Below are 26,122 nucleotides of genomic sequence, written 5' to 3'. Positions count from 1 at the left end.
AACTTTAAACTATATATTGTGTAGATTTACAGGTCCTACTTGCCCAGCAAAAAGGGTTCGAATAGCTCTTGCACTTTTTTTCGAAACTTACAAACAACTGTTCATGGGCTGAAAAGGCTTTTGGAGCAATAAAAACGTAAAAACTGCTATAACTTTAAAATGCAATAAGATAAGTTCAAACTTTAAAAGACATGTTGTGCAGATGTACAAGCCCCTCTTGCACAGAAAGTATGGGTTAGATATCTCTTGCAGTTTCTTCAGAAAACACAAATTATGTGAAAATGCTTTTGAAGCAATAGACACAAAAACAGCTATAAATCCAAAACCCAATATGATAGACTCAAACTTTAAACCATATATTGTGTAGATTTACAGGTTCTACTTGCCCAGCGAAAAGGGTTTGAATAGCTCTTGCCCTTTTTTCAAAACTCACAAACAACTGTTCATGGGCTGAAAAGGCTTTTGGAGCAATAAAACAGTAAAAACTGCTAGAACTCAAAAATACAATAAGATAGGTTCAAACTTTAAAAGACATGTTGTGCAGATGTACAAGCCCCTCTTGCACAGAAAGTATGGGTTAGATATCTCTTCCAGTTTCTTCAGAAAACACAAATTATGTGAAAATGCTTTTGAAGCAATAGACACAAAAACAGCTATAAATCCAAAACCTAATATGATAGACTCAAACTTTAAACTATATATCGTGTAGATTTACAGGTCCTACTTGCCCAGCAAAAAGGGTTTGAATAGCTCTTGCACTTTTTTCGAAACTCACAAACAACTGTTCATGGGCTGAAAAGGCTTTTGGAGCAATAAAACGTAAAAACTGCTATAACTCAAAAATGCAATAAGATAGGTTCAAACTTTAAAAGACATGTTGTGCAGATGTACAAGCCCCTCTTGCACAGAAAGTATGGGTTAGATATCTCTTGTAGTTTCTTCAGAACACACAAATTATCTGAAAATGCTTTTGAAGCAATAGACACAAAAACAGCTATAAATCCAAAACCTAATATGATAGACTCAAACTTTAAACTATATATTGTGTAGATTTACAGGTCCTACTTGCCCAGCAAAAAGGGTTTGAATAGCTCTTGCACTTTTTTCGAAACTCACAAACAACTGTTCATGGGCTGAAAAGGCTTTTGGAGCAATAAAAACGTAAAAACTGCTATAACTCAAAAATGCAATAAGATAGGTTCAAACTTTAAAAGACATGTTGTGCAGATGTACAAGCCCCTCTTGCACAGAAAGTATGGGTTAGATATCTCTTGCAGTTTCTTCAGAAAACACAAATTATGTGAAAATGCTTTTGTAGCAATAGACACAAAAACAGCTATAAATCCAAAACCCAATATGATAGACTCAAACTTTAAACCATATATTGTGTAGATTTACAGGTCCTACTTGCCCAGCAAAAAGGGTTTGAATAGCTCTTGCCCTTTTTTCAAAACTCACAAACAACTGTTCATGGGCTGAAAAGGCTTTTGGAGCAATAAAACAGTAAAAACTGCTCTAACTCAAAAATGCAATAAGATAGGTTCAAACTTTAAAAGACATGTTGTGCAGATGTACAAGCCCCTCTTGCACAGAAAGTATGGGTTAGATATCTCTTGCAGTTTCTTCAGAAAACACAAATTATGTGAAAATGATTTTGAAGCAATAGACACAAAAACAGCTATAAATCCAAAACCTAATATGATAAACTCAAACTTTAAACTATATATTGTGTAGATTTACAGGTCCTACTTGCCCAGCAAAAAGGGTTTGAATAGCTCTTGCACTTTTTTCGAAACTCACAAACAACTGTTCATGGGCTGAAAAGGCTTTTGGAGCAATAAAACGTAAAAACTGCTATAACTCAAAAATGCAATAAGATAGGTTCAAACTTTAAAAGACATGTTGTGCAGATGTACAAGCCCCTCTTGCACAGAAAGTATGGGTTAGATATCTCTTGTAGTTTCTTCAGAACACACAAATTATCTGAAAATGCTTTTGAAGCAATAGACACAAAAACAGCTATAAATCCAAAACCTAATATGATAGACTCAAACTTTAAACTATATATTGTGTAGATTTACAGGTCCTACTTGCCCAGCAAAAAGGGTTCGAATAGCTCTTGCACTTTTTTTCGAAACTCACAAACAACTGTTCATGGGCTGAAAAGGCTTTTGGAGCAATAAAAACGTAAAAACTGCTATAACTTTAAAATGCAATAAGATAAGTTCAAACTTTAAAAGACATGTTGTGCAGATGTACAAGCCCCTCTTGCACAGAAAGTATGGGTTAGATATCTCTTGCAGTTTCTTCAGAAAACACAAATTATGTGAAAATGCTTTTGAAGCAATAGACACAAAAACAGCTATAAATCCAAAACCCAATATGATAGACTCAAACTTTAAACCATATATTGTGTAGATTTACAGGTTCTACTTGCCCAGCGAAAAGGGTTTGAATAGCTCTTGCCCTTTTTTCAAAACTCACAAACAACTGTTCATGGGCTGAAAAGGCTTTTGGAGCAATAAAACAGTAAAAACTGCTAGAACTCAAAAATACAATAAGATAGGTTCAAACTTTAAAAGACATGTTGTGCAGATGTACAAGCCCCTCTTGCACAGAAAGTATGGGTTAGATATCTCTTCCAGTTTCTTCAGAAAACACAAATTATGTGAAAATGCTTTTGAAGCAATAGACACAAAAACAGCTATAAATCCAAAACCTAATATGATAGACTCAAACTTTAAACTATATATCGTGTAGATTTACAGGTCCTACTTGCCCAGCAAAAAGGGTTTGAATAGCTCTTGCACTTTTTTCGAAACTCACAAACAACTGTTCATGGGCTGAAAAGGCTTTTGGAGCAATAAAACGTAAAAACTGCTATAACTCAAAAATGCAATAAGATAGGTTCAAACTTTAAAAGACATGTTGTGCAGATGTACAAGCCCCTCTTGCACAGAAAGTATGGGTTAGATATCTCTTGTAGTTTCTTCAGAACACACAAATTATCTGAAAATGCTTTTGAAGCAATAGACACAAAAACAGCTATAAATCCAAAACCTAATATGATAGACTCAAACTTTAAACTATATATTGTGTAGATTTACAGGTCCTACTTGCCCAGCAAAAAGGGTTTGAATAGCTCTTGCACTTTTTTCGAAACTCACAAACAACTGTTCATGGGCTGAAAAGGCTTTTGGAGCAATAAAAACGTAAAAACTGCTATAACTCAAAAATGCAATAAGATAGGTTCAAACTTTAAAAGACATGTTGTGCAGATGTACAAGCCCCTCTTGCACAGAAAGTATGGGTTAGATATCTCTTGCAGTTTCTTCAGAAAACACAAATTATGTGAAAATGCTTTTGTAGCAATAGACACAAAAACAGCTATAAATCCAAAACCCAATATGATAGACTCAAACTTTAAACCATATATTGTGTAGATTTACAGGTCCTACTTGCCCAGCAAAAAGGGTTTGAATAGCTCTTGCCCTTTTTTCAAAACTCACAAACAACTGTTCATGGGCTGAAAAGGCTTTTGGAGCAATAAAACAGTAAAAACTGCTCTAACTCAAAAATGCAATAAGATAGGTTCAAACTTTAAAAGACATGTTGTGCAGATGTACAAGCCCCTCTTGCACAGAAAGTATGGGTTAGATATCTCTTGCAGTTTCTTCAGAAAACACAAATTATGTGAAAATGATTTTGAAGCAATAGACACAAAAACAGCTATAAATCCAAAACCTAATATGATAAACTCAAACTTTAAACTATATATTGTGTAGATTTACAGGTCCTACTTGCCCAGCAAAAAGGGTTTGAATAGCTCTTGCACTTTTTTCGAAACTCACAAACAACTGTTCATGGGCTGAAAAGGCTTTTGGAGCAATAAAAACGTAAAAACTGCTATAACTTTAAAATGCAATAAGATAAGTTCAAACTTTAAAAGACATGTTGTGCAGATGTACAAGCCCCTCTTGCACAGAAAGTATGGGTTAGATATCTCTTGCAGTTTCTTCAGAAAACACAAATTATGTGAAAATGCTTTTGAAGCAATAGACACAAAAACAGCTATAAATCCAAAACCCAATATGATGGACTCAAACTTTAAACCATATATTGTGTAGATTTACAGGTTCTACTTGCCCAGCGAAAAGGGTTTGAATAGCTCTTGCCCTTTTTTCAAAACTCACAAACAACTGTTCATGGGCTGAAAAGGCTTTTGGAGCAATAAAACAGTAAAAACTGCTAGAACTCAAAAATACAATAAGATAGGTTCAAACTTTAAAAGACATGTTGTGCAGATGTACAAGCCCCTCTTGCACAGAAAGTATGGGTTAGATATCTCTTCCAGTTTCTTCAGAAAACACAAATTATGTGAAAATGCTTTTGAAGCAATAGACACAAAAACAGCTATAAATCCAAAACCTAATATGATAGACTCAAACTTTAAACTATATATCGTGTAGATTTACAGGTCCTACTTGCCCAGCAAAAAGGGTTTGAATAGCTCTTGCACTTTTTTCGAAACTCACAAACAACTGTTCATGGGCTGAAAAGGCTTTTGGAGCAATAAAAACGTAAAAACTGCTATAACTCAAAAATGCAATAAGATAGGTTCAAACTTTAAAAGACATGTTGTGCAGATGTACAAGCCCCTCTTGCACAGAAAGTATGGGTTAGATATCTCTTGCAGTTTCTTCAGAAAACACAAATTATGTGAAAATGCTTTTGAAGCAATAGACACAAAAACAGCTATAAATCCAAAACCCAATATGATAGACTCAAACTTTAAACCATATATTGTGTAGATTTACATGTCCTACTTGCCCAGCAAAAAGGGTTTGAATAGCTCTTGCCCTTTTTTCAAAACTCACAAACAACTGTTCATGGGCTGAAAAGGCTTTTGGAGCAATAAAACAGTAAAAACTGCTCTAACTCAAAAATGCAATAAGATAGGTTCAAACTTTAAAAGACATGTTGTGCAGATGTAAAAGCCCCTCTTGCACAGAAAGTATGGGTTAGATATCTCTTGCAGTTTCTTCAGAAAACACAAATTATGTGAAAATGATTTTGAAGCAATAGACACAAAAACAGCTATAAATCCAAAACCTAATATGATAGACTCAAACTTTAAACTATATATTGTGTAGATTTACAGGTCCTACTTGCCCAGCAAAAAGGGTTTGAATAGCTCTTGCACTTTTTTCGAAACTCTCAAACAACTGTTCATGGGCTGAAAAGGCTTTTGGAGCAATAAAACGTAAAAACTGCTATAACTCAAAAATGCAATAAGATAGGTTCAAACTTTAAAAGACATGTTGTGCAGATGTACAAGCCCCTCTTGCACAGAAAGTATGGGTTAGATATCTCTTGTAGTTTCTTCAGAACACACAAATTATCTGAAAATGCTTTTGAAGCAATAGACACAAAAACAGCTATAAATCCAAAACCTAATATGATAGACTCAAACTTTAAACTATATATTGTGTAGATTTACAGGTCCTACTTGCCCAGCAAAAAGGGTTCGAATAGCTCTTGCACTTTTTTTCGAAACTCACAAACAACTGTTCATGGGCTGAAAAGGCTTTTGGAGCAATAAAAACGTAAAAACTGCTATAACTTTAAAATGCAATAAGATAAGTTCAAACTTTAAAAGACATGTTGTGCAGATGTACAAGCCCCTCTTGCACAGAAAGTATGGGTTAGATATCTCTTGCAGTTTCTTCAGAAAACACAAATTATGTGAAAATGCTTTTGAAGCAATAGACACAAAAACAGCTATAAATCCAAAACCCAATATGATAGACTCAAACTTTAAACCATATATTGTGTAGATTTACAGGTCCTACTTGCCCAGCGAAAAGGGTTTGAATAGCTCTTGCCCTTTTTTCAAAACTCACAAACAACTGTTCATGGGCTGAAAAGGCTTTTGGAGCAATAAAACAGTAAAAACTGCTAGAACTCAAAAATACAATAAGATAGGTTCAAACTTTAAAAGACATGTTGTGCAGATGTACAAGCCCCTCTTGCACAGAAAGTATGGGTTAGATATCTCTTCCAGTTTCTTCAGAAAACACAAATTATGTGAAAATGCTTTTGAAGCAATAGACACAAAAACAGCTATAAATCCAAAACCTAATATGATAGACTCAAACTTTAAACTATATATTGTGTAGATTTACAGGTCCTACTTGCCCAGCAAAAAGGGTTTGAATAGCTCTTGCACTTTTTTCGAAACTCACAAACAACTGTTCATGGGCTGAAAAGGCTTTTGGAGCAATAAAAACGTAAAAACTGCTATAACTCAAAAATGCAATAAGATAGGTTCAAACTTTAAAAGACATGTTGTGCAGATGTACAAGCCCCTCTTGCACAGAAAGTATGGGTTAGATATCTCTTGCAGTTTCTTCAGAAAACACAAATTATGTGAAAATGCTTTTGAAGCAATAGACACAAAAACAGCTATAAATCCAAAACCCAATATGATAGACTCAAACTTTAAACCATATATTGTGTAGATTTACAGGTCCTACTTGCCCAGCAAAAAGGGTTTGAATAGCTCTTGCCCTTTTTTCAAAACTCACAAACAACTGTTCATGGGCTGAAAAGGCTTTTGGAGCAATAAAACAGTAAAAACTGCTAGAACTCAAAAATACAATAAGATAGGTTCAAACTTTAAAAGACATGTTGTGCAGATGTACAAGCCCCTCTTGCACAGAAAGTATGGGTTAGATATCTCTTATAGTTTCTTCAGAAAACACAAATTATGTGAAAATGCTTTTGAAGCAATAGACACAAAAACAGCTATAAATCCAAAACTTAATATGATAGACTCAAACTTTAAACTATATATTGTGTAGATTTACAGGTCCTACTTGCCCAGCAAAAAGGGTTTGAATAGCTCTTGCACTTTTTTCGAAACTCACAAACAACTGTTCATGGGCTGAAAAGGCTTTTGGAGCAATAAAAACGTAAAAACTGCTATAACTCAAAAATGCAATAAGATAGGTTCAAACTTTAAAAGACATGTTGTGCAGATGTACAAGCCCCTCTTGCACAGAAAGTATGGGTTAGATATCTCTTGCAGTTTCTTCAGAAAACACAAATTATGTGAAAATGCTTTTGAAGCAATAGACACAAAAACAGCTATAAATCCAAAACCCAATATGATAGACTCAAACTTTAAACCATATATTGTGTAGATTTACAGGTCCTACTTGCCCAGCGAAAAGGGTTTGAATAGCTCTTGCCCTTTTTTCAAAACTCACAAACAACTGTTCATGGGCTGAAAAGGCTTTTGGAGCAATAAAACAGTAAAAACTGCTAGAACTCAAAAATACAATAAGATAGGTTCAAACTTTAAAAGACATGTTGTGCAGATGTACAAGCCCCTCTTGCACAGAAAATATGGGTTAGATATCTCTTGCAGTTTCTTCAGAAAACACAAATTATGTGAAAATGCTTTTGAAGCAATAGACACAAAAACAGCTATAAATCCAAAACCTAATATGATAGACTCAAACTTTAAACTATATATTGTGTAGATTTACAGGTCCTACTTGCCCAGCAAAAAGGGTTTGAATAGCTCTTGCACTTTTTTTCGAAACTCACAAACAACTGTTCATGGGCTGAAAAGGCTTTTGGAGCAATAAAAACGTAAAAACTGCTATAACTCAAAAATGCAATAAGATAGGTTCAAACTTTAAAAGACATGTTGTGCAGATGTACAAGCCCCTCTTGCACAGAAAGTATGGGTTAGATATCTCTTATAGTTTCTTCAGAAAACACAAATTATGTGAAAATGCTTTTGAAGCAATAGACACAAAAACAGCTATAAATCCAAAACCTAATATGATAGACTCAAACTTTAAACTATATATTGTGTAGATTTACAGGTCCTACTTGCCCAGCAAAAAGGGTTTGAATAGCTCTTGCACTTTTTTCGAAACTCACAAACAACTGTTCATGGGCTGAAAAGGCTTTTGGAGCAATAAAAACGTAAAAACTGCTATAACTCAATAATGCAATAAGATAGGTTCAAACTTTAAAAGACATGTTGTGCAGATGTACAAGCCCCTCTTGCACAGAAAGTATGGGTTAGATATCTCTTGCAGTTTCTTCAGAAAACACAAATTATGTGAAAATGCTTTTGAAGCAATAGACACAAAAACAGCTATAAATCCAAAACCCAATATGATAGACTCAAACTTTAAACCATATATTGTGTAGATTTACAGGTCCTACTTGCCCAGCAAAAAGGGTTTGAATAGCTCTTGCCCTTTTTTCAAAACTCACAAACAACATTTCATGGGCTGAAAAGGCTTTTGGAGCAATAAAACAGTAAAAACTGCTAGAACTCAAAAATACAATAAGATAGGTTCAAACTTTAAAAGACATGTTGTGCAGATGTACAAGCCCCTCTTGCACAGAAAGTATGGGTTAGATATCTCTTCCAGTTTCTTCAGAAAACACAAATTATGTGAAAATGCTTTTGAAGCAATAGACACAAAAACAGCTATAAATCCAAAACCTAATATGATAGACTCAAACTTTAAACTATATATCGTGTAGATTTACAGGTCCTACTTGCCCAGCAAAAAGGGTTTGAATAGCTCTTGCACTTTTTTCGAAACTCACAAACAACTGTTCATGGGCTGAAAAGGCTTTTGGAGCAATAAAACGTAAAAACTGCTATAACTCAAAAATGCAATAAGATAGGTTCAAACTTTAAAAGACATGTTGTGCAGATGTACAAGCCCCTCTTGCACAGAAAGTATGGGTTAGATATCTCTTATAGTTTCTTCAGAACACACAAATTATCTGAAAATGCTTTTGAAGCAATAGACACAAAAACAGCTATAAATCCAAAACCTAATATGATAGACTCAAACTTTAAACTATATATTGTGTAGATTTACAGGTCCTACTTGCCCAGCAAAAAGGGTTTGAATAGCTCTTGCACTTTTTTCGAAACTCACAAACAACTGTTCATGGGCTGAAAAGGCTTTTGGAGCAATAAAAACGTAAAAACTGCTATAACTCAAAAATGCAATAAGATAGGTTCAAACTTTAAAAGACATGTTGTGCAGATGTACAAGCCCCTCTTGCACAGAAAGTATGGGTTAGATATCTCTTGCAGTTTCTTCAGAAAACACAAATTATGTGAAAATGCTTTTGTAGCAATAGACACAAAAACAGCTATAAATCCAAAACCCAATATGATAGACTCAAACTTTAAACCATATATTGTGTAGATTTACAGGTCCTACTTGCCCAGCAAAAAGGGTTTGAATAGCTCTTGCCCTTTTTTCAAAACTCACAAACAACTGTTCATGGGCTGAAAAGGCTTTTGGAGCAATAAAACAGTAAAAACTGCTCTAACTCAAAAATGCAATAAGATAGGTTCAAACTTTAAAAGACATGTTGTGCAGATGTACAAGCCCCTCTTGCACAGAAAGTATGGGTTAGATATCTCTTGCAGTTTCTTCAGAAAACACAAATTATGTGAAAATGATTTTGAAGCAATAGACACAAAAACAGCTATAAATCCAAAACCTAATATGATAGACTCAAACTTTAAACTATATATTGTGTAGATTTACAGGTCCTACTTGCCCAGCAAAAAGGGTTCGAATAGCTCTTGCACTTTTTTTCGAAACTCACAAACAACTGTTCATGGGCTGAAAAGGCTTTTGGAGCAATAAAAACGTAAAAACTGCTATAACTTTAAAATGCAATAAGATAAGTTCAAACTTTAAAAGACATGTTGTGCAGATGTACAAGCCCCTCTTGCACAGAAAGTATGGGTTAGATATCTCTTGCAGTTTCTTCAGAAAACACAAATTATGTGAAAATGCTTTTGAAGCAATAGACACAAAAACAGCTATAAATCCAAAACCCAATATGATAGACTCAAACTTTAAACCATATATTGTGTAGATTTACAGGTTCTACTTGCCCAGCGAAAAGGGTTTGAATAGCTCTTGCCCTTTTTTCAAAACTCACAAACAACTGTTCATGGGCTGAAAAGGCTTTTGGAGCAATAAAACAGTAAAAACTGCTATAACTCAAAAATACAATAAGATAGGTTCAAACTTTAAAAGACATGTTGTGCAGATGTACAAGCCCCTCTTGCACAGAAAGTATGGGTTAGATATCTCTTCCAGTTTCTTCAGAAAACACAAATTATGTGAAAATGCTTTTGAAGCAATAGACACAAAAACAGCTATAAATCCAAAACCTAATATGATAGACTCAAACTTTAAACTATATATCGTGTAGATTTACAGGTCCTACTTGCCCAGCAAAAAGGGTTTGAATAGCTCTTGCACTTTTTTCGAAACTCACAAACAACTGTTCATGGGCTGAAAAGGCTTTTGGAGCAATAAAAACGTAAAAACTGCTATAACTCAAAAATGCAATAAGATAGGTTCAAACTTTAAAAGACATGTTGTGCAGATGTACAAGCCCCTCTTGCACAGAAAGTATGGGTTAGATATCTCTTGCAGTTTCTTCAGAAAACACAAATTATCTGAAAATGCTTTTGAAGCAATAGACACAAAAACAGCTATAAATCCAAAACCTAATATGATAGACTCAAACTTTAAACTATATATTGTGTAGATTTACAGGTCCTACTTGCCCAGCAAAAAGGGTTTGAATAGCTCTTGCACTTTTTTCGAAACTCACAAACAACTGTTCATGGGCTGAAAAGGCTTTTGGAGCAATAAAACGTAAAAACTGCTATAACTCAAAAATGCAATAAGATAGGTTCAAACTTTAAAAGACATGTTGTGCAGATGTACAAGCCCCTCTTGCACAGAAAGTATGGGTTAGATATCTCTTGTAGTTTCTTCAGAACACACAAATTATCTGAAAATGCTTTTGAAGCAATAGACACAAAAACAGCTATAAATCCAAAACCTAATATGATAGACTCAAACTTTAAACTATATATTGTGTAGATTTACAGGTCCTACTTGCCCAGCAAAAAGGGTTCGAATAGCTCTTGCACTTTTTTTCGAAACTCACAAACAACTGTTCATGGGCTGAAAAGGCTTTTGGAGCAATAAAAACGTAAAAACTGCTATAACTTTAAAATGCAATAAGATAAGTTCAAACTTTAAAAGACATGTTGTGCAGATGTACAAGCCCCTCTTGCACAGAAAGTATGGGTTAGATATCTCTTGCAGTTTCTTCAGAAAACACAAATTATGTGAAAATGCTTTTGAAGCAATAGACACAAAAACAGCTATAAATCCAAAACCCAATATGATAGACTCAAACTTTAAACCATATATTGTGTAGATTTACAGGTCCTACTTGCCCAGCGAAAAGGGTTTGAATAGCTCTTGCCCTTTTTTCAAAACTCACAAACAACTGTTCATGGGCTGAAAAGGCTTTTGGAGCAATAAAACAGTAAAAACTGCTAGAACTCAAAAATACAATAAGATAGGTTCAAACTTTAAAAGACATGTTGTGCAGATGTACAAGCCCCTCTTGCACAGAAAGTATGGGTTAGATATCTCTTGCAGTTTCTTCAGAAAACACAAATTATGTGAAAATGCTTTTGAAGCAATAGACACAAAAACAGCTATAAATCCAAAACCTAATATGATAGACTCAAACTTTAAACTATATATTGTGTAGATTTACAGGTCCTACTTGCCCAGCAAAAAGGGTTTGAATAGCTCTTGCACTTTTTTCGAAACTCACAAACAACTGTTCATGGGCTGAAAAGGCTTTTGGAGCAATAAAAACGTAAAAACTGCTATAACTCAAAAATGCAATAAGAAAGGTTCAAACTTTAAAAGACATGTTGTGCAGATGTACAAGCCCCTCTTGCACAGAAAGTATGGGTTAGATATCTCTTCCAGTTTCTTCAGAAAACACAAATTATGTGAAAATGCTTTTGAAGCAATAGACACAAAAACAGCTATAAATCCAAAACCTAATATGATAGACTCAAACTTTAAACTATATATTGTGTAGATTTACAGGTCCTACTTGCCCAGCAAAAAGGGTTTGAATAGCTCTTGCACTTTTTTCGAAACTCACAAACAACTGTTCATGGGCTGAAAAGGCTTTTGGAGCAATAAAAACGTAAAAACTGCTATAACTCAAAAATGCAATAAGATAGGTTCAAACTTTAAAAGACATGTTGTGCAGATGTACAAGCCCCTCTTGCACAGAAAGTATGGGTTAGATATCTCTTGCAGTTTCTTCAGAAAACACAAATTATGTGAAAATGCTTTTGAAGCAATAGACACAAAAACAGCTATAAATCCAAAACCCAATATGATAGACTCAAACTTTAAACCATATATTGTGTAGATTTACAGGTCCTACTTGCCCAGCAAAAAGGGTTTGAATAGCTCTTGCCCTTTTTTCAAAACTCACAAACAACTGTTCATGGGCTGAAAAGGCTTTTGGAGCAATAAAACAGTAAAAACTGCTAGAACTCAAAAATACAATAAGATAGGTTCAAACTTTAAAAGACATGTTGTGCAGATGTACAAGCCCCTCTTGCACAGAAAGTATGGGTTAGATATCTCTTATAGTTTCTTCAGAAAACACAAATTATGTGAAAATGCTTTTGAAGCAATAGACACAAAAACAGCTATAAATCCAAAACTTAATATGATAGACTCAAACTTTAAACTATATATTGTGTAGATTTACAGGTCCTACTTGCCCAGCAAAAAGGGTTTGAATAGCTCTTGCACTTTTTTCGAAACTCACAAACAACTGTTCATGGGCTGAAAAGGCTTTTGGAGCAATAAAAACGTAAAAACTGCTATAACTCAAAAATGCAATAAGATAGGTTCAAACTTTAAAAGACATGTTGTGCAGATGTACAAGCCCCTCTTGCACAGAAAGTATGGGTTAGATATCTCTTGCAGTTTCTTCAGAAAACACAAATTATGTGAAAATGCTTTTGAAGCAATAGACACAAAAACAGCTATAAATCCAAAACCCAATATGATAGACTCAAACTTTAAACCATATATTGTGTAGATTTACAGGTCCTACTTGCCCAGCGAAAAGGGTTTGAATAGCTCTTGCCCTTTTTTCAAAACTCACAAACAACTGTTCATGGGCTGAAAAGGCTTTTGGAGCAATAAAACAGTAAAAACTGCTAGAACTCAAAAATACAATAAGATAGGTTCAAACTTTAAAAGACATGTTGTGCAGATGTACAAGCCCCTCTTGCACAGAAAATATGGGTTAGATATCTCTTGCAGTTTCTTCAGAAAACACAAATTATGTGAAAATGTTTTTGAAGCAATAGACACAAAAACAGCTATAAATCCAAAACCTAATATGATAGACTCAAACTTTAAACTATATATTGTGTAGATTTACAGGTCCTACTTGCCCAGCAAAAAGGGTTTGAATAGCTCTTGCACTTTTTTTCGAAACTCACAAACAACTGTTCATGGGCTGAAAAGGCTTTTGGAGCAATAAAAACGTAAAAACTGCTATAACTCAAAAATGCAATAAGATAGGTTCAAACTTTAAAAGACATGTTGTGCAGATGTACAAGCCCCTCTTGCACAGAAAGTATGGGTTAGATATCTCTTATAGTTTCTTCAGAAAACACAAATTATGTGAAAATGCTTTTGAAGCAATAGACACAAAAACAGCTATAAATCCAAAACCTAATATGATAGACTCAAACTTTAAACTATATATCGTGTAGATTTACAGGTCCTACTTGCCCAGCAAAAAGGGTTTGAATAGCTCTTGCACTTTTTTCGAAACTCACAAACAACTGTTCATGGGCTGAAAAGGCTTTTGGAGCAATAAAAACGTAAAAACTGCTATAACTCAATAATGCAATAAGATAGGTTCAAACTTTAAAAGACATGTTGTGCAGATGTACAAGCCCCTCTTGCACAGAAAGTATGGGTTAGATATCTCTTGCAGTTTCTTCAGAAAACACAAATTATGTGAAAATGCTTTTGAAGCAATAGACACAAAAACAGCTATAAATCCAAAACCCAATATGATAGACTCAAACTTTAAACCATATATTGTGTAGATTTACAGGTCCTACTTGCCCAGCAAAAAGGGTTTGAATAGCTCTTGCCCTTTTTTCAAAACTCACAAACAACTGTTCATGGGCTGAAAAGGCTTTTGGAGCAATAAAACAGTAAAAACTGCTAGAACTCAAAAATACAATAAGATAGGTTCAAACTTTAAAAGACATGTTGTGCAGATGTACAAGCCCCTCTTGCACAGAAAGTATGGGTTAGATATCTCTTATAGTTTCTTCAGAAAACACAAATTATGTGAAAATGCTTTTGAAGCAATAGACACAAAAACAGCTATAAATCCAAAACTTAATATGATAGACTCAAACTTTAAACTATATATTGTGTAGATTTGCAGGTCCTACTTGCCCAGCAAAAAGGGTTTGAATAGCTCTTGCCCTTTTTTCAAAACTCACAAACAACTGTTCATGGGCTGAAAAGGCTTTTGGAGCAATAAAACAGTAAAAACTGCTAGAACTCAAAAATGCAATAAGATAGGTTCAAACTTTAAAAGACATGTTGTGCAGATGTACAAGCCCCTCTTGCACAGAAAGTATGGGTTAGATATCTCTTGCAGTTTCCTCAGAAAACACAAATTATGTGAAAATGCTTTTGAAGCAATAGACACAAAAACAGCTATAAATCCAAAACCTAATATGATAGACTCAAACTTTAAACTATATATTGTGTAGATTTACAGGTCCTACTTGCCCAGCAAAAAGGGTTTGAATAGCTCTTGCACTTTTTTCGAAACTCACAAACAACTGTTCATGGGCTGAAAAGGCTTTTGGAGCAATAAAAACGTAAAAACTGCTATAACTCAAAAATACAATAAGATAGGTTCAAACTTTAAAAGACATGTTGTGCAGATGTACAAGCCCCTCTTGCACAGAAAGTATGGGTTAGATATCTCTTATAGTTTCTTCAGAAAACACAAATTATGTGAAAATGCTTTTGAAGCAATAGACACAAAAACAGCTATAAATCCAAAACTTAATATGATAGACTCAAACTTTAAACTATATATTGTGTAGATTTGCAGGTCCTACTTGCCCAGCAAAAAGGGTTTGAATAGCTCTTGCCCTTTTTTCAAAACTCACAAACAACTGTTCATGGGCTGAAAAGGCTTTTGGAGCAATAAAACAGTAAAAACTGCTAGAACTCAAAAATACAATAAGATAGGTTCAAACTTTAAAAGACATGTTGTGCAGATGTACAAGCCCCTCTTGCACAGAAAGTATGGGTTAGATATCTCTTGCAGTTTCCTCAGAAAACACAAATTATGTGAAAATGCTTTTGAAGCAATAGACACAAAAACAGCTATAAATCCAAAACCTAATATGATAGACTCAAACTTTAAACTATATATTGTGTAGATTTACAGGTCCTACTTGCCCAGCAAAAAGGGTTTGAATAGCTCTTGCACTTTTTTCGAAACTCACAAACAACTGTTCATGGGCTGAAAAGGCTTTTGGAGCAATAAAAACGTAAAAACTGCTATAACTCAAAAATGCAATAAGATAGGTTCAAACTTTAAAAGACATGTTGTGCAGATGTACAAGCCCCTCTTGCACAGAAAGTATGGGTTAGATATCTCTTGCAGTTTCTTCAGAAAACACAAATTATGTGAAAATGCTTTTGAAGCAATAGACACAAAAACAGCTATAAATCCAAAACTTAATATGATAGAATCAAACTTTGAACTATATATTGTGTAGATTTACAGGTCCTACTTGCCCAGCAAAAAGGGTTTGAATAGCTCTTGCCCTTTTTTCAAAACTCACAAACAACTGTTCATGGGCTGAAAAGGCTTTTGGAGCAATAAAACAGTAAAAACTGCTAGAACTCAAAAATACAATAAGATAGGTTCAAACTTTAAAAGACATGTTGTGCAGATGTACAAGCCCCTCTTGCACAGAAAGTATGGGTTAGATATCTCTTATACTTTCTTCAGAAAACACAAATTATGTGAAAATGCTTTTGAAGCAATAGACACAAAAACAGCTATAAATCCAAAACTTAATATGATAGAATCAAACTTTGAACTATATATTGTGTAGATTTACAGTTCCTACTTGCCCAGCAAAAAGGGTTTGAATAGCTCTTGCCCTTTTTTCAAAACTCACAAACAACTGTTCATGGGCTGAAAAGGCTTTTGGAGCAATAAAACAGTAAAAACTGCTAGAACTCAAAAATGCAATAAGATAGGTTCAAACTTTAAAAGACATGTTGTGCAGATGTACAAGCCCCTCTTGCACAGAAAGTATGGGTTAGATATCTCTTATAGTTTCTTCAGAAAACACAAATTATGTGAAAATGCTTTTGAAGCAATAGACACAAAAACAGCTATAAATCCAAAACTTAATATGATAGACTCAAACTTTAAACTATATATTGTGTAGATTTACAGGTCCTACTTGCCCAGCAAAAAGGGTTTGAATAGCTCTTGCACTTTTTTCGAAACTCACAAACAACTGTTCATGGGCTGAAAAGGCTTTTGGAGCAATAAAACGTAAAAACTGCTATAACTCAAAAATGCAATAAGATAGGTTCAAACTTTAAAAGACATGTTGTGCAGATGTACAAGCCCCTCTTGCACAGAAAGTATGGGTTAGATATCTCTTATAGTTTCTTCAGAAAACACAAATTATGTGAAAATGCTTTTGAAGCAATAGACACAAAAACAGCTATAAATCCAAAACTTAATATGATAGACTCAAACTTTAAACTATATATTGTGTACATTTACAGGTCCTACTTGCCCAGCAAAAAGGGTTTGAATAGCTCTTGCACTTTTTTCGAAACTCACAAACAACTGTTCATGGGCTGAAAAGGCTTTTGGAGCAATAAAAACGTAAAAACTGCTATAACTCAAAAATGCAATAAGATAGGTTCAAACTTTAAAAGACATGTTGTGCAGATGTACAAGCCCCTCTTGCACAGAAAGTATGGGTTAGATATCTCTTGCAGTTTCCTCAGAAAACACAAATTATGTGAAAATGCTTTTGAAGCAATAGACACAAAAACAGCTATAAATCCAAAACCTAATATGATAGACTCAAACTTTAAACTATATATTGTGTAGATTTACAGGTCCTACTTGCCCAGCAAAAAGGGTTTGAATAGCTCTTGCACTTTTTTCGAAACTCACAAACAACTGTTCATGGGCTGAAAAGGCTTTTGGAGCAATAAAAACGTAAAAACTGCTATAACTCAAAAATGCAATAAGATAGGTTCAAACTTTAAAAGACATGTTGTGCAGATGTACAAGCCCCTCTTGCACAGAAAGTATGGGTTAGATATCTCTTGCAGTTTCTTCAGAAAACACAAATTATGTGAAAATGCTTTTGAAGCAATAGACACAAAAACAGCTATAAATCCAAAACTTAATATGATAGAATCAAACTTTGAACTATATATTGTGTAGATTTACAGGTCCTACTTGCCCAGCAAAAAGGGTTTGAATAGCTCTTGCCCTTTTTTCAAAACTCACAAACAACTGTTCATGGGCTGAAAAGGCTTTTGGAGCAATAAAACAGTAAAAACTGCTAGAACTCAAAAATACAATAAGATAGGTTCAAACTTTAAAAGACATGTTGTGCAGATGTACAAGCCCCTCTTGCACAGAAAGTATGGGTTAGATATCTCTTATACTTTCTTCAGAAAACACAAATTATGTGAAAATGCTTTTGAAGCAATAGACACAAAAACAGCTATAAATCCAAAACTTAATATGATAGAATCAAACTTTGAACTATATATTGTGTAGATTTACAGTTCCTACTTGCCCAGCAAAAAGGGTTTGAATAGCTCTTGCCCTTTTTTCAAAACTCACAAACAACTGTTCATGGGCTGAAAAGGCTTTTGGAGCAATAAAACAGTAAAAACTGCTAGAACTCAAAAATGCAATAAGATAGGTTCAAACTTTAAAAGACATGTTGTGCAGATGTACAAGCCCCTCTTGCACAGAAAGTATGGGTTAGATATCTCTTATAGTTTCTTCAGAAAACACAAATTATGATAAAATGCTTTTGAAGCAATAGACACAAAAACAGCTATAAATCGAAAACCCAATATGATAGACTCAAACTTTAAACCATATATTGTGTAGATTTACAGGTCCTACTTGCCCAGCAAAAAGGGTTTGAATAACTCTTGCCCTTTTTTCAAAACTCACAAACAACTGTTCATGGGCTGAAAAGGCTTTTGGAGCAATAAAACAGTAAAAACTGCTAGAACTCAAAAATACAATAAGATAGGTTCAAACTTTAAAAGACATGTTGTGCAGATGTACAAGCCCCTCTTGCACAGAAAGTATGGGTTAGATATCTCTTATAGTTTCTTCAGAAAACACAAATTATGTGAAAATGCTTTTGAAGCAATAGACACAAAAACAGCTATAAATCCAAAACTTAATATGATAGACTCAAACTTTAAACTATATATTGTGTAGATTTGCAGGTCCTACTTGCCCAGCAAAAAGGGTTTGAATAGCTCTTGCCCTTTTTTCAAAACTCACAAACAACTGTTCATGGGCTGAAAAGGCTTTTGGAGCAATAAAACAGTAAAAACTGCTAGAACTCAAAAATGCAATAAGATAGGTTCAAACTTTAAAAGACATGTTGTGCAGATGTACAAGCCCCTCTTGCACAGAAAGTATGGGTTAGATATCTCTTGCAGTTTCCTCAGAAAACACAAATTATGTGAAAATGCTTTTGAAGCAATAGACACAAAAACAGCTATAAATCCAAAACCTAATATGATAGACTCAAACTTTAAACTATATATTGTGTAGATTTACAGGTCCTACTTGCCCAGCAAAAAGGGTTTGAATAGCTCTTGCACTTTTTTCGAAACTCACAAACAACTGTTCATGGGCTGAAAAGGCTTTTGGAGCAATAAAAACGTAAAAACTGCTATAACTCAAAAATGCAATAAGATAGGTTCAAACTTTAAAAGACATGTTGTGCAGATGTACAAGCCCCTCTTGCACAGAAAGTATGGGTTAGATATCTCTTGCAGTTTCTTCAGAAAACACAAATTATGTGAAAATGCTTTTGAAGCAATAGACACAAAAACAGCTATAAATCCAAAACTTAATATGATAGAATCAAACTTTGAACTATATATTGTGTAGATTTACAGGTCCTACTTGCCCAGCAAAAAGGGTTTGAATAGCTCTTGCCCTTTTTTCAAAACTCACAAACAACTGTTCATGGGCTGAAAAGGCTTTTGGAGCAATAAAACAGTAAAAACTGCTAGAACTCAAAAATACAATAAGATAGGTTCAAACTTTAAAAGACATGTTGTGCAGATGTACAAGCCCCTCTTGCACAGAAAGTATGGGTTAGATATCTCTTATACTTTCTTCAGAAAACACAAATTATGTGAAAATGCTTTTGAAGCAATAGACACAAAAACAGCTATAAATCCAAAACTTAATATGATAGAATCAAACTTTGAACTATATATTGTGTAGATTTACAGTTCCTACTTGCCCAGCAAAAAGGGTTTGAATAGCTCTTGCCCTTTTTTCAAAACTCACAAACAACTGTTCATGGGCTGAAAAGGCTTTTGGAGCAATAAAACAGTAAAAACTGCTAGAACTCAAAAATGCAATAAGATAGGTTCAAACTTTAAAAGACATGTTGTGCAGATGTACAAGCCCCTCTTGCACAGAAAGTATGGGTTAGATATCTCTTATAGTTTCTTCAGAAAACACAAATTATGTGAAAATGCTTTTGAAGCAATAGACACAAAAACAGCTATAAATCCAAAACTTAATATGATAGACTCAAACTTTAAACTATATATTGTGTAGATTTACAGGTCCTACTTGCCCAGCAAAAAGGGTTTGAATAGCTCTTGCACTTTTTTCGAAACTCACAAACAACTGTTCATGGGCTGAAAAGGCTTTTGGAGCAATAAAACGTAAAAACTGCTATAACTCAAAAATGCAATAAGATAGGTTCAAACTTTAAAAGACATGTTGTGCAGATGTACAAGCCCCTCTTGCACAGAAAGTATGGGTTAGATATCTCTTATAGTTTCTTCAGAAAACACAAATTATGTGAAAATGCTTTTGAAGCAATAGACACAAAAACAGCTATAAATCCAAAACTTAATATGATAGACTCAAACTTTAAACTATATATTGTGTACATTTACAGGTCCTACTTGCCCAGCAAAAAGGGTTTGAATAGCTCTTGCACTTTTTTCGAAACTCACAAACAACTGTTCATGGGCTGAAAAGGCTTTTGGAGCAATAAAAACGTAAAAACTGCTATAACTCAAAAATGCAATAAGATAGGTTCAAACTTTAAAAGACATGTTGTGCAGATGTACAAGCCCCTCTTGCACAGAAAGTATGGGTTAGATATCTCTTATAGTTTCTTCAGAAAACACAAATTATGTGAAAATCCTTTTGAAGCAATAGACACAAAAACAGCTATAAATCCAAAACTTAATATGATAGAATCAAACTTTGAACTATATATTGTGTAGATTTACAGGTCCTACTTGCCCAGCAAAAAGGGTTTGAATAGCTCTTGCCCTTTTTTCAAAACTCACAAACAACTGTTCATGGGCTGAAAAGGCTTTTGGAGCAATAAAACAGTAAAAACTGCTAGAACTCAAAAATACAATAAGATAGGTTCAAACTTTAAAAGACATGTTGTGCAGATGTACAAGCCCCTCTTGCACAGAAAGTATGGGTTAGATATCTCTTATAGTTTCTTCAGAAAACACAAATTATGTGAAAATGCTTTTGAAGCAATAGACACAAAAACAGCTATAAATCCAAAACTTAATATGATAGACTCAAACTTTAAACTATATATTGTGTAGATTTACAGGTCCTACTTGCCCAGCAAAAAGGGTTTGAATAGCTCTTGCACTTTTTTCGAAACTCACAAACAACTGTTCATGGGCTGAAAAGGCTTTTGGAGCAATAAAACGTAAAAACTGCTATAACTCAAAAATGCAATAAGATAGGTTCAAACTTTAAAAGACATGTTGTGCAGATGTACAAGCCCCTCTTGCACAGAAAGTATGGGTTAGATATCTCTTATAGTTTCTTCAGAAAACACAAATTATGTGAAAATGCTTTTGAAGCAATAGACACAAAAACAGCTATAAATCCAAAACTTAATATGATAGACTCAAACTTTAAACTATATATTGTGTAGATTTACAGGTCCTACTTGCCCAGCAAAAAGGGTTTGAATAGCTCTTGCACTTTTTTCGAAACTCACAAACAACTGTTCATGGGCTGAAAAGGCTTTTGGAGCAATAAAAACGTAAAAACTGCTATAACTCAAAAATGCAATAAGATAGGTTCAAACTTTAAAAGACATGTTGTGCAGATGTACAAGCCCCTCTTGCACAGAAAGTATGGGTTAGATATCTCTTATAGTTTCTTCAGAAAACACAAATTATGTGAAAATGCTTTTGAAGCAATAGACACAAAAACAGCTATAAATCCAAAACTTAATATGATAGAATCAAACTTTGAACTATATATTGTGTAGATTTACAGGTCCTACTTGCCCAGCAAAAAGGGTTTGAATAGCTCTTGCCCTTTTTTCGAAACTCACAAACAACTGTTCATGGGCTGAAAAGGCTTTTGGAGCAATAAAACAGTAAAAACTGCTATAACTCAAAAATGCAATAAGATAGGTTCAAACTTTAAAAGACATGTTGTGCAGATGTACAAGCCCCTCTTGCACAGAAAGTATGGGTTAGATATCTCTTATAGTTTCTTCAGAAAACACAAATTATGTGAAAATGCTTTTGAAGCAATAGACACAAAAACAGCTATAAATCCAAAACCCAATATGATAGACTCAAACTTTAAACCATATATTGTGTAGATTTACAGGTCCTACTTGCCCAGCAAAAAGGGTTTGAATAGCTCTTGCCCTTTTTTCAAAACTCACAAACAACTGTTCATGGGCTGAAAAGGCTTTTGGAGCAATAAAACAGTAAAAACTGCTAGAACTCAAAAATACAATAAGATAGGTTCAAACTTTAAAAGACATGTTGTGCAGATGTACAAGCCCCTCTTGCACAGAAAGTATGGGTTAGATATCTCTTATAGTTTCTTCAGAAAACACAAATTATGTGAAAATGCTTTTGAAGCAATAGACACAAAAACAGCTATAAATCCAAAACTTAATATGATAGACTCAAACTTTAAACTATATATTGTGTAGATTTGCAGGTCCTACTTGCCCAGCAAAAAGGGTTTGAATAGCTCTTGCCCTTTTTTCAAAACTCACAAACAACTGTTCATGGGCTGAAAAGGCTTTTGGAGCAATAAAACAGTAAAAACTGCTAGAACTCAAAAATGCAATAAGATAGGTTCAAACTTTAAAAGACATGTTGTGCAGATGTACAAGCCCCTCTTGCACAGAAAGTATGGGTTAGATATCTCTTGCAGTTTCCTCAGAAAACACAAATTATGTGAAAATGCTTTTGAAGCAATAGACACAAAAACAGCTATAAATCCAAAACCTAATATGATAGACTCAAACTTTAAACTATATATTGTGTAGATTTACAGGTCCTACTTGCCCAGCAAAAAGGGTTTGAATAGCTCTTGCACTTTTTTCGAAACTCACAAACAACTGTTCATGGGCTGAAAAGGCTTTTGGAGCAATAAAAACGTAAAAACTGCTATAACTCAAAAATGCAATAAGATAGGTTCAAACTTTAAAAGACATGTTGTGCAGATGTACAAGCCCCTCTTGCACAGAAAGTATGGGTTAGATATCTCTTGCAGTTTCTTCAGAAAACACAAATTATGTGAAAATGCTTTTGAAGCAATAGACACAAAAACAGCTATAAATCCAAAACTTAATATGATAGAATCAAACTTTGAACTATATATTGTGTAGATTTACAGGTCCTACTTGCCCAGCAAAAAGGGTTTGAATAGCTCTTGCCCTTTTTTCAAAACTCACAAACAACTGTTCATGGGCTGAAAAGGCTTTTGGAGCAATAAAACAGTAAAAACTGCTAGAACTCAAAAATACAATAAGATAGGTTCAAACTTTAAAAGACATGTTGTGCAGATGTACAAGCCCCTCTTGCACAGAAAGTATGGGTTAGATATCTCTTATACTTTCTTCAGAAAACACAAATTATGTGAAAATGCTTTTGAAGCAATAGACACAAAAACAGCTATAAATCCAAAACTTAATATGATAGACTCAAACTTTAAACTATATATTGTGTAGATTTACAGGTCCTACTTGCCCAGCAAAAAGGGTTTGAATAGCTCTTGCACTTTTTTCGAAACTCACAAACAACTGTTCATTGGCTGAAAAGGCTTTTGGAGCAATAAAACGTAAAAACTGCTATAACTCAAAAATGCAATAAGATAGGTTCAAACTTTAAAAGACATGTTGTGCAGATGTACAAGCCCCTCTTGCACAGAAAGTATGGGTTAGATATCTCTTATAGTTTCTTCAGAAAACACAAATTATGTGAAAATGCTTTTGAAGCAATAGACACAAAAACAGCTATAAATCCAAAACTTAATATGATAGACTCAAACTTTAAACTATATATTGTGTAGATTTACAGGTCCTACTTGCCCAGCAAAAAGGGTTTGAATAGCTCTTGCACTTTTTTCGAAACTCACAAACAACTGTTCATGGGCTGAAAAGGCTTTTGGAGCAATAAAAACGTAAAAACTGCTATAACTCAAAAATGCAATAAGATAGGTTCAAACTTTAAAAGACATGTTGTGCAGATGTACAAGCCCCTCTTGCACAGAAAGTATGGGTTAGATATCTCTTGCAGTTTCTTCAGAAAACACAAATTATGTGAAAATGCTTTTGAAGCAATAGACACAAAAACAGCTATAAATCCAAAACTTAATATGATAGAATCAAACTTTGAACTATATATTGTGTAGATTTACAGGTCCTACTTGCCCAGCAAAAAGGGTTTGAATAGCTCTTGCCCTTTTTTCAAAACTCACAAACAACTGTTCATGGGCTGAAAAGGCTTTTGGAGCAATAAAACAGTAAAAACTGCTAGAACTCAAAAATACAATAAGATAGGTTCAAACTTTAAAAGACATGTTGTGCAGATGTACAAGCCCCTCTTGCACAGAAAGTATGGGTTAGATATCTCTTATACTTTCTTCAGAAAACACAAATTATGTGAAAATGCTTTTGAAGCAATAGACACAAAAACAGCTATAAATCCAAAACTTAATATGATAGACTCAAACTTTAAACTATATATTGTGTAGATTTACAGGTCCTACTTGCCCAGCAAAAAGGGTTTGAATAGCTCTTGCACTTTTTTCGAAACTCACAAACAACTGTTCATGGGCTGAAAAGGCTTTTGGAGCAATAAAACGTAAAAACTGCTATAACTCAAAAATGCAATAAGATAGGTTCAAACTTTAAAAGACATGTTGTGCAGATGTACAAGCCCCTCTTGCACAGAAAGTATGGGTTAGATATCTCTTATAGTTTCTTCAGAAAACACAAATTATGTGAAAATGCTTTTGAAGCAATAGACACAAAAAAAGCTATAAATCCAAAACTTAATATGATAGACTCAAACTTTAAACTATATATTGTGTAGATTTACAGGTCCTACTTGCCCAGCAAAAAGGGTTTGAATAGCTCTTGCACTTTTTTCGAAACTCACAAACAACTGTTCATGGGCTGAAAAGGCTTTTGGAGCAATAAAAACGTAAAAACTGCTATAACTCAAAAATGCAATAAGATATGTTCAAACTTTAAAAGACATGTTGTGCAGATGTACAAGCCGCTCTTGCACAGAAAGTATGGGTTAGATATCTCTTATAGTTTCTTCAGAAAACACAAATTATGTGAAAATGCTTTTGAAGCAATAGACACAAAAACAGCTATAAATCCAAAACTTAATATGATAGAATCAAACTTTGAAATATATATTGTGTAGATTTACAGGTCCTACTTGCCCAGCAAAAAGGGTTTGAATAGCTCTTGCCCTTTTTTCAAAACTCACAAACAACTGTTCATGGGCTGAAAAGGCTTTTGGAGCAATAAAACAGTAAAAACTGCTAGAACTCAAAAATGCAATAAGATAGGTTCAAACTTTAAAAGACATGTTGTGCAGATGTACAAGCCCCTCTTGCACAGAAAGTATGGGTTAGATATCTCTTATAGTTTCTTCAGAAAACACAAATTATGTGAAAATGCTTTTGAAGCAATAGACACAAAAACAGCTATAAATCCAAAACTTAATATGATAGACTCAAACTTTAAACTATGTATTGTGTAGATTTACAGGTCCTACTTGCCCAGCAAAAAGGGTTTGAATAGCTCTTGCACTTTTTTCGAAACTCACAAACAACTGTTCATGGGCTGAAAAGGCTTTTGGAGCAATAAAACGTAAAAACTGCTATAACTCAAAAATGCAATAAGATAGGTTCAAACTTTAAAAGACATGTTGTGCAGATGTACAAGCCCCTCTTGCACAGAAAGTATGGGTTAGATATCTCTTATAGTTTCTTCAGAAAACACAAATTATGTGAAAATGCTTTTGAAGCAATAGACACAAAAACAGCTATAAATCCAAAACTTAATATGATAGACTCAAACTTTAAACCATATATTGTGTAGATTTACAGGTCCTACTTGCCCAGCAAAAAGGGTTTGAATAGCTCTTGCCCTTTTTTCAAAACTCACAAACAACTGTTCATGGGCTGAAAAGGCTTTTGGAGCAATAAAACAGTAAAAACTGCTAGAACTCAAAAATGCAATAAGATAGGTTCAAACTTTAAAAGACATGTTGTGCAGATGTACAAGCCCCTCTTGCACAGAAAGTATGGGTTAGATATCTCTTATAGTTTCTTCAGAAAACACAAATTATGTGAAAATGCTTTTGAAGCAATAGACACAAAAACAGCTATAAATCCAAAACTTAATATGATAGACTCAAACTTTAAACTATATATTGTGTAGATTTACAGGTCCTACTTGCCCAGCAAAAAGGGTTTGAATAGCTCTTGCACTTTTTTCGAAACTCACAAACAACTGTTCATGGGCTGAAAAGGCTTTTGGAGCAATAAAAAC

This window comes from Eucyclogobius newberryi, unplaced genomic scaffold (genome assembly GCF_026437365.1).
Source record: "Eucyclogobius newberryi isolate DKJ021-1_F unplaced genomic scaffold, fEucNew1.0.hap1 SCAF_7, whole genome shotgun sequence".
Taxonomy (NCBI): Eukaryota; Metazoa; Chordata; class Actinopteri; order Gobiiformes; family Gobiidae; genus Eucyclogobius; species Eucyclogobius newberryi.
Note: the sequence above shows the minus strand (reverse complement) of the source record.